We start from the raw sequence: 14143 nt of genomic DNA on the forward strand, positions 1-14143 counted from the left end.
TTGAAGTCCCAGGTTTGAGAGCTTTTTCCATGTTGAGGGTCATTTAATTGGATCGATATTTGACGCGCGAGATTTCTGGCCAAATCTTTAAATACATGAATTACACAGTATGGCAGTTAACTGGTTATGTGTCTCTTTCTTGAGCTCCACTAAAGACCGAATAGATGTCTATGGTGTGTGTGTGTGTGTGTGTGTGTGTGTGTGTGTGTGTATGGGAGAGAGAGAGAGAGAGAGAGAGAGAGAGAGTGAGAGAGAGAGAGAGGGAAGATAAAAAAAAGAAAGAGAGAGGGAGACAGAAGCCAGTCAGTGTTGATATTTTTTCATTCATTCATTGGTTTTTGTTTTTCCAAGTCTGAATTCAAATCATGGTTGAAATCAATAGTTTATTTAATCCTGTTTTAAGAAAGACATTATAGTGGAATCGAATACAACAACATCTCTCTATGCTTTCTATTGAGCATGTTTTACCTATGATTACCTATTATTTTCAATGATCATAATTTTGTATAATTATACAACAATGGCGGACCAAGTGGCCGAGTGGTTAAGGCATTGTACTGTTACACGGAAGGATTCGGATTCGAGCTCCGCTTCAGGCACTTTCGTTTTTTTTCCTTGTGCAAGATTATTAACCCCCAATTTGCTCACTTGGACAAAATGGGTGATTCCTGTTGACATCAGACATCTTGTTTGATGAGTTATCTATATTCCTTCGTGGAATGCCTAGGCGACGATATCTTTTAATGTCGTGGCGGACAATGCATAATTTTTTATATAGAACAATATCACTCTAAAACTGTGTTCACGGTATAGTGCCTGACACAGCAGCAAACTGAAATGTTGAAATGGCCACGTGGCTGGACAAGAAAAGATAAGGATAGAAAAGAATGAACCGAAGGGTGACTGAAGAGAAGAATGAATCGATAAAGAAGAGAGAAGATAGATTGAGACTTTTTGGACATGCTCAGAGATGGGAGAGGAAGTATGTGGGAAAGTAATGGATAAACAATTAGCGGGAAAGGGGGAAAAGGGACGCCCGAAGACTAGATGGTTGGATAAGGTAGAAGGTGATGCATTTAACCCAGATGCATGGAGATGTGGCATTCGGTTGTGCTACCCTGCAGAATGCAGGATAAGCTGAAAGAAGAAGACGATATGTCTTTGTTGACGAGGCTCAAACATCAGATAACGTGATATCTATATCAGGATTAAATATTTAACTTCTTCCTATTTTTCATTCCATTTATTCCGCATTTTGCGGGTCGCCATAATGAATACCACTTCTCCATGTATCTCGGTTCAGCGCATCATCTTCCTCCAGGCCCAGTTCTTTTATAAAAAACATCTTTTACCTTATCCCACCATCTCGTCTTTGGGCGTCCCTTTTTCCTCTTTCGCTATTTGTAAGTCCAATACTTTCCTTCCTACGTACTCCCTCTCTCGTCTCTTTACATGTCCGAAACATTTCAATCTATCTTCTCTCATCTTTATTGATACATTCTTCACTTCAGTCAACCTTCGAATTCGTCGATTTCTCACTTTATTAAATATTTGACTAATTATCTCAAAATGCCAGGGATCTTCCAATGCTTCAATGCTTCATGTGTTTTTCCATCAGGCCTTCTGGAGAAAAATTCCATTTGGTGGAGTTACATATCTGTTGTCGTTTTTTTACAACCTATTTTACCAGATCCGTTCTTGGCCAGAGTGCCGACCTCTGACCAAAAAAAAAACATATATCTAAAATTTTGGTCAGAAAACTCGTTCGTGAAATATTGATACAAAGCTATAGGAAGCTGTAGACTGTCATAAAATATTGAACAAAAAGAAATATAACGGCTTCAAAAAATAACAAGATTCCAAACACGGAACATTTCGGGCTCAAAATCCTTCATCAGCAAAGAAAAAAAAAAAACAATTAATACATTAATACATTACCAAAACAAAGATCGTCAGTAGAAATGTTTTTTTTTCTGTTTTCATTAAGAGAGAGAGAGAGAGAGAGAGAGAGAGAGAGAGAGAGAGAGAGAGAGAGAGAGAAAGAGAGAGAGACTGTAAATGGAGAGAAAGAAAGATATATTAATGAATCATTAACAGAGAGAGAGAGAGAGAGAGAGAGAGAGAGAGAGAGAGAGAGCGGTACATGTGTGTGTGTGTGTGTATCTTTGTGTGTGTTTGTATGTATGTGTGTGCGACAGAGAGAAAGATGAAGCATTAAAAGAAAACACACTTTATCCTCACTGTGTCACTATCTTTAAACCAATCAACCCATATCTATCTATCTATCTATCTATCTATCTATTTATCTATCTTTCAATCTATCTATCTAAGAATTATCTAACAACCTACGTAACTGTCTATAAATAGATCCATCCATTCCTGTATTTATCCCTAAATCGATTTGTTTATCCATTTACCCGGTACCTATCCATCTCTCGCTTCCTCTCTATATTTACATATCGTCTGTATAAGCACCGAATCATAAGTTCCAAAGACAAGCAGAGACATAGACACCATGTAATCATCATTGAAGGAAATATCAATTACATAACGGTCAATGGAAATGTGGGCTGTAGGGTCGGTGTCATGGTCTCAAGTGAGTAAAGAGCTACTCGACTATGCATAAAGAAAGAATGGGCCAATTACTAGTACTATAATGAAACATTAACGATTTGTTTACAATGAAATAAAAATAATGATGAAATTTAATTAAAAGAGATAAACAGTGATCGTGGCAGTTACAAATAGAGATGTGAATATATTACGTAACTTATGATAATATGTCAGGTTCGTAAGTTTACGTTTCCAGGCAGTTGACAGGCTTGGATGATATATTCGTCTGATAACAGGCTCGGGCTCGTAAAATTCCACTTCCAGGCAATGGGTAAGGGGTTATTGTATGGTTCTTTGACAGCGGGCTCGGGTTTGATCCTTGAAGATTATACAATCAAAGTTAAAAGCTCCGACGTCTTAATGGTGGAGATATAATATCCACAAAGTCCCAAAAGATAAAAATCTTCCAGTATATATAAGGAATAGAGCGACTGGCCGTCCGGCATAGATTGTGGAGAGAAGTGAGTGTCGAATGTTAGACCTATCAGCTTTTATAATAAGTGGCTACGTGACAGAATGTAGAACGAAAAGTATTCACTAATTAGAAATTAATTCGAGGGAAGGCTATAAAAGGAAAGACGATCTAATATTAGAAGGTAAAGTTTATCTAAGCCTACCGAAATATAACTGGAGTGAGATGAATTCAGTTCTTAATAAAATAAAATTTGATAAGATAATTGTGAACAACCTTTACTGTGACAGTCGGGAAAGACGAAACACGTAAATTGCCCTCTTCATTTGGCCTGAAAATTCGGCCTTCAAATATCGATCGATTTAAACGACTCTCATCTTGGCAAACAACTCTCAATTCTAAGACTTTTCTGGAGTACGGCAGTTAACTGGTTAACAATCTCACCTTTAACCCGTTACATTCCTGTGTCCGATTACACTTTATTAAAGAGCGGTTTCGGTCTTTTAGAAAAATAATCTATATTAAGCGGTTATAATAATTCTGTATCGTCACTGTGGGATAAAAAAAACAACATTTTATTGTGAAAAAATACATTATCTGTGTTGATAACTGTTTTGTGTAATGATTTGGGGTCTGGAATCAAAAACTATAACAATCTTGCGGCAAATTTACCCAAAAAAACTAATGAAGGAATAGCCTCCATATTCTTCCCTCTTATCAACATTGTAGCTTTTGTGTTACCATCGAATGATTTTACAGCTTTAGCTTATGGGATTTGTATTAGAACATTAAAAAGTTGCGAATCAAACTTTTATGATAAAATTAATGTTAACATTTTATAATTTGGATTCTAGGTCAAAATAAACATACTCTATCCAAACAATCTCTCTACGATGACATAATACATTATCTCTGTGATAAGTGTGGATATTTTCAGACAATTTCATGGAATAAATTCCGACAAATATTTGACACAGTCTCCAATACCCCTAGAAAAAGGACATATTATTGAGAAAATAGCAAAATAACGTTCCGTTTTTCACACTTTTCTTACTATCTATACCTTTTTCGACTGTGGATCGAAGTAACGATAACGTTCAGACAAGCTGAGACCGTGGAGTCTAAAGGGCAGTGAATTAAGACATAGACCTGGAAGGCGAAACTAATTGCTGGCCTTGAAAAGCAGTTATCTTGTTTTCACGTGAGTGCTGATGATATGCACAGTTATCTAAATAGCATCAGCGAATATCTCGCTCACCAAGTCAAGCTGTCTTAATAAGCCTGTTGAATGCATGAGTGTACAAAAATCTTAAGGAAGTAATGAGTGAATAGGAATACTATAGAATGTATGCATAGACATGGAATTGGATGGATAAGGGCTACAACAAAGAAACAAGATAAAGAAGTTGAGGTGGCAGAAATGAGGATATTGAGATAGTCACTTGGCTGGACAAGAAAAGTTAAAGTGAGAAATGAAAGAATTCGAAGGTTGACTGAAGTGAAGAATGTATTAATAAAGATGAGAGAAGATAGATTGAAATGATTCGGACATGTAAAGAGACGAGAGAGGGAGTACATGGGAAGAAAAGAATTGGACTTACAAATAGCGGGAAAGAGGAAAAAGGGACGCCCAAAGACTAGATGGTTGGATACGGTAAAGAATGATATGAAAGAACTGGCCCTGGAGGAAGATGATGCTATGAACCGAGTTGCATGGAGATGTGGCATTCATTATGGCAACCCTGCAAAATGTGGGATAAGTAGAAAGAAGAAGAAGAAGAAGAAGAAGAAGAAGAAGAAGAAGAAGAAGAAAGGTTGTAAGGATGAGTGTATGATTGGCGGGGAAAAGTGGAAAATAATAAACGTATTTGAACATGATGGTGAAGGATTTGTCACATAAATGATACCATCACCGATGGTAGTGATGGATGGGGATGTTAAATAAATCAATATTAACAAATATATGTTTTTCATCTTTTGGAACATGTTCAGATAAAGCATTCAATAGCATTATATGTAATGCTCATTTTCGTGGAGACTCGGATGAAACGTTTAGGTTTTCAATATGGTGTACTGTGTCGCAGGGCAAATGTTACAGTGAATGATATAATCAGTCGGATGGTGAAAAGGTTTGAACTGAGATATTGTCAAGTTAAGTTGGAAGGTCAATTTTTATTAAAAAATGAGTTCTTGTCATAAATGATTAAATCAACCCTTTTTGTACATCTTTGGGAAATATCATAGCTTAATTTCACTACTAAATATTTTTTACATCTAGTCAAGTTGAAAAAGTATGAAATTTGAGAAAAGTTGCTGGATACCTTTCCCATACATCTGACCATAACTTCATGAAAAAATCACCCGATTTACTTCAAATAAAGCTTAAACTGCTCTGGGGAGCATATTCATTCAGAAAATGCAAAACAAAGCAAATCCAAAATTTTACCTTCCGACTGGTTATGTCATGAAATGACACAAATAATGAACTTATTGCAATAAATTCCCCTGTTCGGAACTTACAACCATTGTCTGAAGTGGTCTGGTTATGCACACATCAAACCAAATCGCATCCAATGACCCCTCCATCTGTAATGATTTCCCTTTTATGTCAGAAATTCAAATTTCATGGGGAGTACTTAAGAGAAGACTAAAAAGATATTGTTTTAAAAACATTTTGGCTCAATTTTTGATGTACATTAATATCAACGGTATTACATTTCTAAGACTAAAATTGTTATGTATTATAAATTTTGGTATTATGTATCGGTTTTACTCTAATAGGTAAGGCAGCCTCTAACGATGTTTCATAAAGCGCCTGGAGCTCATATTGCTCGAATTGTTGGCTCTATATAAATATACACTAACATCATCATCAACAACAGCAACAAAATCAACATCATCATCATCATCTATTTATATATATAGGGATATATATATATTGTAACAACATTGTAAGTACGAAAAACAGTATAATTAACTCAGATATGGAAAGTAAGGAACAAAGAGTGCATCCTTCTCCAGAGCATACCCCTCTGGTATTTTTAAGCACAATAATATTTTAAACAATGGACTTAATGATTAATAACTAATTAAGCTGTAACTAAAATCAATTAGCTAATAACAAAGAGGAGCAACTCTTTCCTAGAGTAACTCTATGTATAAGTCCATAACAATTATCATTATTATTATTATTATTATTATTATTATTATTATTATTATTATATTATTATTATTATTATTATTATTATTATTATTATTATTATTATTATTATATTATTATTATTATCATTATCATTATTATTATTATTATTATTATTATTATATTATTATTATTATTATTATTATTATTATTATTATTATTTTATTATTATTATATAATTATTATTATTATTATATTATTATTATTATATATTTTATTATTATTATTATTATTATTATTATTATTATTATGTGACAATAGAGTTCGACAGTCATGACGTCACTTCCCTCGTAATGACGCATGGTAATTTAGTAACTAGTTCTAAACTATCGGAACAATGAATGGCGGACGCCCTTATGAAATATTTCTCCGACGAGCATAAAAGTGTATCCAGAGGAGATAAACATTATAATCATGATCATGTTTTGACTTTTATACATTCTGATCACATGACATATGGAAAGTTCTAGCCAGCATGAAGAATAAAAAGTACCCATTTTCTTTGTTTAGAACCAAGCTGCTCGCCGTTGCTGGACGACGTGACACCACTGGTGAATCCAATTGATCGTTTAAGATGTAGCATTTGACACGAAAAGAGCGATAACAGATAATTAATGATTGTCTTCAATGAGTTATATTAACGTTTTTCATGAGTTGTATTAAAACCTGTATTGATGCGAGTTTTGAAGTGCATCAAAATATTTTAATACTTAAAAAAATAAATTTGAAATAAAAATCTTGAGCTTTTAAATAGCGCGATATTTACTAAACGTGCTCAAAGTGCTTTACAAGGGGTCCCTGATCAATAGAAACACGTAAATGTAGATCGAGACATGGCGCCTGTAAGTTATATTACAATTTTTTTCGGACAGAGGCAACCCGGTTAACGGCCACCCGAGTACGGTGAGAGAATGTGAGTAAAGAGACTTTTCCAAGGACTCAAATATCCGCTGAGCGAGGCTCAAACCCAGAACCTTCCGATCCGAAAGCGAGTGCCATACCACAAGACCACATAGCCGCACGTTTTTAATATGCCTTATCCTTATCAGAAGCCATTTAAAGTAAAAACAAATTACATCCAGCATTTGCCTCAAAGTCACCAGTCATAGTAAGTGCAATGTCGGTTTGAGAGTTTTTATCAAGATGAGGGGCATTTCAATCGATTGATATTAATTTGAAGGACGAATTTATCAAATACGGCGTTTTGTCAAGCACGTCAGCATAATGCCTCACATAATACAGTGTAACAAGTATGAGGACGTCAAGGTCAGTTGACGGAAAACTTGTTATTGAATTTCTTCCAAGACAAAGTATAGATATCACTATTCGTAGCTAGTCAGTAATTATATAGATAGTATGCGCTTGGCTAAGAAGCGCACAACATTGCCATCCGGAAGTATAACGGACCAACACACAAAACTGTGTATAACCATGAACGTTTATAGTCAGGTTAATACAATTTAGTGAGAATTACTCATAAACGCGGATGGCAAAAAACAATAACAAAGACCTGTGTGACGTCAACTTCATACTATCCATATGGGTAAAATAGTTTTTCGTTATTTCAGCCTGTTTCACGATATTACAATTTTTTGGACAAAGACAACGCTGTTAACGGCCAGGTACTCATTTTACACCTGAGTACGGTGAGAAAATGTGAGTTCCAAGGACTCAACTATGCGCCGAGCGTGAGGCTCGAACTCAGGACCTCCGATCCGAAAGCGAGTGCCATACCACTAGACCACATAGCCGCACAATAAATAACAAGTGCACGTCGATAGCTGTTCTAGTGTTATGGGCAACGACCGCTACCTTTAAATAGGATGTGAATCTGTTGTGAAGTACTTTCTACCATGTCTAATATTACAAACCAATCTATCAATCACTCCTGGGTAGACAGATGGGTCAGAAAAAAGACGCCAGGGATCGATGCGGGTCTCTCAGTGTGTGAGACAAGCGCTCTTCCAACTGAACAGTAGCCATCGTGAACTTATAGCCTGACAATGACTAAAAGATGACTTCAAAAAACATGTCTTTTGCCACAACAGAAAACATATCGTGTGTTGTATTCAATAGTTTAACCAATGGAATCACTTGTTAGCTCTACTAACGACAACTCATTAGACGGTGCACAAACCTAAAAAAATGACGTCAAACTACAAGTCCTAGATGGTTCTAGTGTCAGGCTATAAGATAACGATGGCTACGACTGAACTGTCTGGACCCCGAATACAACCCAAAAACCAACCCTCAAAACAAAAAAAAAAGAGAGCAACAACTACAACAACAGTAACAATAAGAACAACAACAACAACAGCAAAAAAAAAAAAAAAACCAACAATAACAACGTCACGTCACAACTGCCTTACCTTTTAGAACACATCATGTCCGATAAGAGATCAAATTCTTTTCATTTCCAAAACAATTAAAGGTTTTCGTGAAACAAACAGGCTGGTATATCAAAGTGAACATAATTCATGAAATCAAATGGCAAATCACACCCAAAAACAAATGTCGATAACATAGAGTAGATAACTTGAATAATGATAATTGATCATAAACTCAAAATAGAATAACTGGGTAAGCCTTTTATGTCAAGTCATTGGATATAAAGTGATTCAGGATAATGTTTTAGTCTGTCGATTGTGACATGGATAGAGAGAGAGGGAGAGAGAGAGAGAGAGAGAGAGAGAGAGAGAGAGAGAGAGAGAGAGAGAGAGAGAGAGGAGAAATAGAGAGGGAGGGAGAGAGATGCAGAGAGAGGAGAAAGAGAGAGAGAGTGAGAGAGAGAGAGAGATGAGAAAGAAAGAGAGAGAGAGTGAGAGAGAGAGAGAGAGAGAGAGAGAGAGAGAGAGAGAGAGAGAGGGAGAGAGAGAGAGAGGTGTTGGAGATCTCGTGAAAAATGATATATTTGTCTTCCAAATGGATTGACACGGGGACCGATGACAACCCAATAGATGGCGTACAGATTGCATTACTTACCAGTGAAGGAAAAGCTATTAACCTTCAAAAACATGGAAATTGTAACACACCTTCACACGTGCTCGGACAAACAAAGTTAGAAGTTTATAACAGTAACGTGAATGAAATCGACCTCTCTCTGATCAATGTTTTTGTTTTTATAGATAGTATGCGCTTAGCTAAGAAACTCATAACATTGCCATCCGGAAGTATAACGGACGAAGACACAAACCTATGTGTTATCTTAAACGTTTATAGTCTGGTTAATACAGTTTAGTGAGAATCACTCACAAACGCGGATGGCAAAAACCAATAAGAAAGGCCTGAATGACGTCATGCACGTTCTATCTTTCACAGTAAGATGAGCGAAATCGACCTTTCTCTGATCATTGTTATTGTTTTTATACGGCTAAATGGGTGACTAATTGGATTCAGTAGTCTGATGTCACGCCGCCCGGCAACGACGGTCCTCTTGGTTCTAAACAAAGAAAATCATTACTTTTTATTCTTCAAGCTGGCTAGAACTTTTCATATGTCTTGTGACCAGAATGTGTAAAAATCAAAACATGATCAAGTTTATGTTTTTTTCCCCTCTGGATACGCTTTTATGCTCGCTGGAGAAATATTTCATACGGGCGTCCGCCATTGTTCCGATAGTTTAGAGCCAGTGTTGCTGTTACCATGCGTCATTATGAAGGAAGTGACATTACGACTATTGAATCCTATTATCACACGATTTGCTCGATCAGATTATTAACGTTTAAGTTTACACATAGTTTTATATGTTAGTTCCATTGATCATGCGGTAGAACAGTGGGTATTTTACTAAGACACGTACCATAGATAGTAAAACCTGTGTCGTTTGCGATGTTTACCAATTAATTACTACCATTCTTTACGTTATGACGACTGTCCGAGAGGCGTGCTTATCTAAGTGTCCATTGAATATGAACTCTAAGAATCAAATCATACATGTTATTGACTCTTTATCCAGAACTTTAAGTTCATTTTCACCATCTAAGTAATTCAAACATTACACCGGATATCAAATTAAGTAATAAAGGAGAACGCACCGGTGTAAGATAAAAACACAAATTGAGCTTTTATATAGCGCGATATCCACTAAACGTGCTCAAAGCGCTTTACAATGGGTCCCTGACCAACAGCAACATTTAACGTATAGGACGGGACCTGACGCCTTTTAGGTGATATTACAATTTTTTTCGGACAGAGACAGCACTGTTAACGTCGAGGTACTAGTTTTACACCTGAGTACGGTGAGAGAAAGTGAGTAAAGAGCCTTATCCAAGGACTCAACTATGCGTCGAGCGAGGCTCGAACCCAGGACCTTCAGATCCAAAAGCGAGTGCCATACCACTCGACCAGATAGAAGTGTGTATGGAAGGTGCAAGACAAAGTAAGAAAGAAAAATAGAAGAAAAAATACCATCCCAAAAAAATCAGTCACCTCGAGGTCTTTGTCTGGCACCTTTCATGCACATTTGTGACCATTCGCCTCAAAACGGTATTAAGTTGGGATGGTTAAGACATTGAAAATTGAATTTATAGCCAGAAATATCAGACTTGTGTTGAGTTTGTATGTTTTATTGAGGAGAATGGATACCATATTTTAGGGTGCTAATGCTAACGACTTATATTTTTGACTACTTTAACATTAAATTCGGCTTTTAAGCATTTGGTTCGTTCCGGCATAATACCGTTTTGAGGCGAACGTTCAGTTCTTTATCTAACACCAGATATAGACGTCTAAGCGTTGTGTCACAAATGCCATAAAAGACAAGGTTGATATCAATGACTTACCTACTCTCGCGTCGAAGATAATTCCTATTTACTCCAAGTGTTCGATGATCCAAAAACTGTTTTGAAGTCTGATATTGACAAGTTGATATCACAAACTAAAATACACAGGTAAGTAAAATTGTTTCATTTTAAACTCTTATCTTTAAACACTATCACACAACTCTGAGTGCATTGGAAAATTAAAGATAAAAAACAAACCTTCGAACATTCTATGACTAAGAATTTAGTTCAACCTATGCTAATTAAAATAATATAGAGGAAAAAACAACAATTGTACAAAATCAGTAAACAAACCTAACCAAAAACGATTTTCTAATGCAGTTCTTCAGATTCATGAGACCTATGGAGCCGGACCGGTTTCTATAGCGTGAAACGAACAATAGTTAATGTTTGTTATCATTTGGATATGACGCTAGTCGATGGCAAAGTACTTTCCGCCATATGGAAAAGACCCAGCTACCGAATTACTGCTTGGTGTATAGGGGAGGGGGGGGGGGGGGGGTTCAGAAAAAAAATTCGATTTCACCCGGGATCGAAATTGATCTCTTTGTGTGTGAAACGAGCGCTTTACCAACTGAGCTATCGAAACCTCACAAGATTTTCAATTGAGTTTTTTTTAATTGTTTAATTTAATACATCGAAGTTATAATTAGAAAATAAAATGGGTCTCCCCGTTAATGGAATATCTACAAACAATGAATATCACACATATGCTGTGGACTTTTCACAACTTTAAGGAGATTGATCAGAATTTTATTGTACAACAAGCAACGCTTAAACTCCACCCCCCCCCCCCCCCCCCCCCCCTGCCATTTCCCGATTCCACTCATCACCATTTCCCAAACTAGCTCTAAGTTTCCCTTTTTAATTTTTTTATTTTGAATCTAACATCGGATTGAAAATAGTCGATTAACGCTTGATGCTGTATAAAACATCTGGAATCTAACAATATTGATACAATGCCTATAACATTGAGAAACACGTGTGGAGCGGGCACTTCTATCAATAATTATAAGATTTCTTTTGGGGTATGGAAAAGTGCCAGATGAAAACAGAGATTAAAAATATCGGAGCGTCACAGCCAAACTTGGGATCCGCCATACGCGGCACCCTCCGCCTGGTTGAGAGAGAGAGAGAGAGAGAGAGAGAGAGAGAGAGAGAGAGAGAGAGAGAGCAGTCGCATTAGCCACTGAACCATCCATCCACACTCTTTCTCTCTCTTTCTCTCTCTCTCTCTCTCTCTCTCTCTCTCTCTCTCTCTCTCTCTCTCTTTATTTCTTTCTCTCAGCCAGGCTGAGGGTGCCATGTTAGTTCGATCCTAAGATTGGCTCTGACAGACGACATTTTTATTCTTTGTTTTCACCTGTCACTTCTCCATACCCTATATTTCTCATTAAATTGTCTTTATCGTGAAATAAAGTTATATTACATTGAGGGTTTTAAAACTATTTTCTGAAACAAGCTCAGTGGAATAAATGGAAGAAAAGGTTTGGTTGTCAACAGATATGTGACACTTAACCACACTGAGTTGTGTCGTCGGTTCGGTGCATTTGCCGTAAATAGCAATGTGAAATTGAATGTAAGCTTCAATTCAATATACGAAACAGATAAAGTGGACGTTTCGGGTTTCCCCTTTATCAACAAAACAGGATGAATGAAACACTACAGACGTATGAGATAATGTGGTAGTGGCGTTGTTAAGGTGAATAAACATAAACAATGTTAAACGATAAAGGGGAAACGGAAACGTCCATTTAATCTATTTTCGTTTATTAAATTGAAGCTTACATTCAATTTCAGATTGTTATTTATTCCTTCGAGCTCCGAGCAACAACATTTACATTACACAGTGTATTTGCCAAAACTTAAATTTATTATTACAAGTATGATTGTTTTTTGGGTTTTTTTGGGGGGTTTTTTTTTGTTTTTTTTTTTCATTTTCTCTAATGAAGAAAAACACTACGTGTTTTATTCTAAGTGTCAATCATTATCAGCTTTCAAATCTAAATTCAACACTCACCTTTTTCTCTCATGATTTCTATTATTTAAATCAAGTTTTCCCTATCATGTGTGTAAAATGCAATGTCTATTACTGTGTAAGTAACCGAAATTGTTATATTTTTATGTTTCAATTTGTTTCTTTTTATATTTTAAGAATGCAAAGGAATTTGAGCCTGATAGGTTAGCCGCTTTACAATTGTCATTTATTATCAAACAGGAAAAGTAGGAAAGAAAGAAATTATATCTTAACAGTTTTCATAATAAGTTCACTTATTTTTAAACTGCTTCAATCCGACATCACACCGGACTGACGAGATGAGTTACATTTGACACTCAACAGCAACTGTCAGTTGAAAACAAAACTCCAGAAAAAGGATAAAATTTCACATTCGATGATGGGGGTGGTAAGACAATCCATAGGGATGGTTGAAATTGGAGAATTCCAGCTGACATTACAGAAGACAAACACGTGAAAACGACACTAAATATCACACCCCTCGCTACGATTCACTGCCACTATCTCTCTCTCTCTCTCTATATATATATATATACATCTCTCTTAATCTTCTTCACCATCCGTTTCCACCCGCGTTGTCTCGATCGCAATCTAACCGCACCATTCGTACAGACACTTGTTACTCACTCTCAAAGCGCGGCCGCTCGGCTCGGCTCTGTTCCGTCCAGCTTCAATGTGCACGTGCCATTATTTTTATGTTTTGAAATACAACAGATAAATTTATTTGTCTGTAGTCTTTGACATTGAGAGAGAGAGAGAGAGAGAGAGAGAGAGAGAGAGAGAGAGAGAGAGAGAGAGAGAGAGAGAGGGTGTGTGTGTGTGTGTGTGTGTGTGTGTGTGTGTTTGGCAGATCTTGTGAAATAGGATATTGGTGTCTTCAAGAGCCGATGTCAAGCCAGTTGATGGCGTACATAATATGTGCTACGTGTTCTTGTCGTATAACCCCCACTTTCGGATCGGAAGGGCCTGGGTTAGAGCCTCGCCCGGCGCAAAGCGAGTCCTTGGAAAAGTCTCTTTTATCAATTTCTCTCACCGTACTCAGATGTAAAATAAGTGCTTAGCTTTTAACAGCGCTGTCTATGTCGAAAAAAAAATCCCTAGTAATATCGCCTAATTGGCGT

The 14143-nt window shown here is 36.6% G+C and overlaps 1 protein-coding gene across 1 annotated transcript in view; it reads right to left on the minus strand.

Annotated features, from left to right (window-relative positions):
- Positions 1 to 11243, minus strand: part of LOC144956907 (G-protein coupled receptor GRL101-like) — a 274635-nt gene extending 263392 nt beyond the window's left edge. The window contains exon 1 of the mRNA XM_078887733.1: positions 11006 to 11243. The gene's annotated coding sequence lies outside the window, so the exon portion shown is untranslated. The remainder of the gene's footprint in view (positions 1 to 11005) is intronic.
- Positions 11244 to 14143: the final 2900 nt, after the last annotated feature.

The sequence above is a fragment of the Berghia stephanieae genome, chromosome 11, assembly GCF_034508935.2.
Source record: "Berghia stephanieae isolate SIO BIC M18660-M18661 chromosome 11, UCSD_Bste_1.3, whole genome shotgun sequence".
In the NCBI taxonomy this organism is placed as follows: Eukaryota; Metazoa; Mollusca; class Gastropoda; order Nudibranchia; family Aeolidiidae; genus Berghia; species Berghia stephanieae.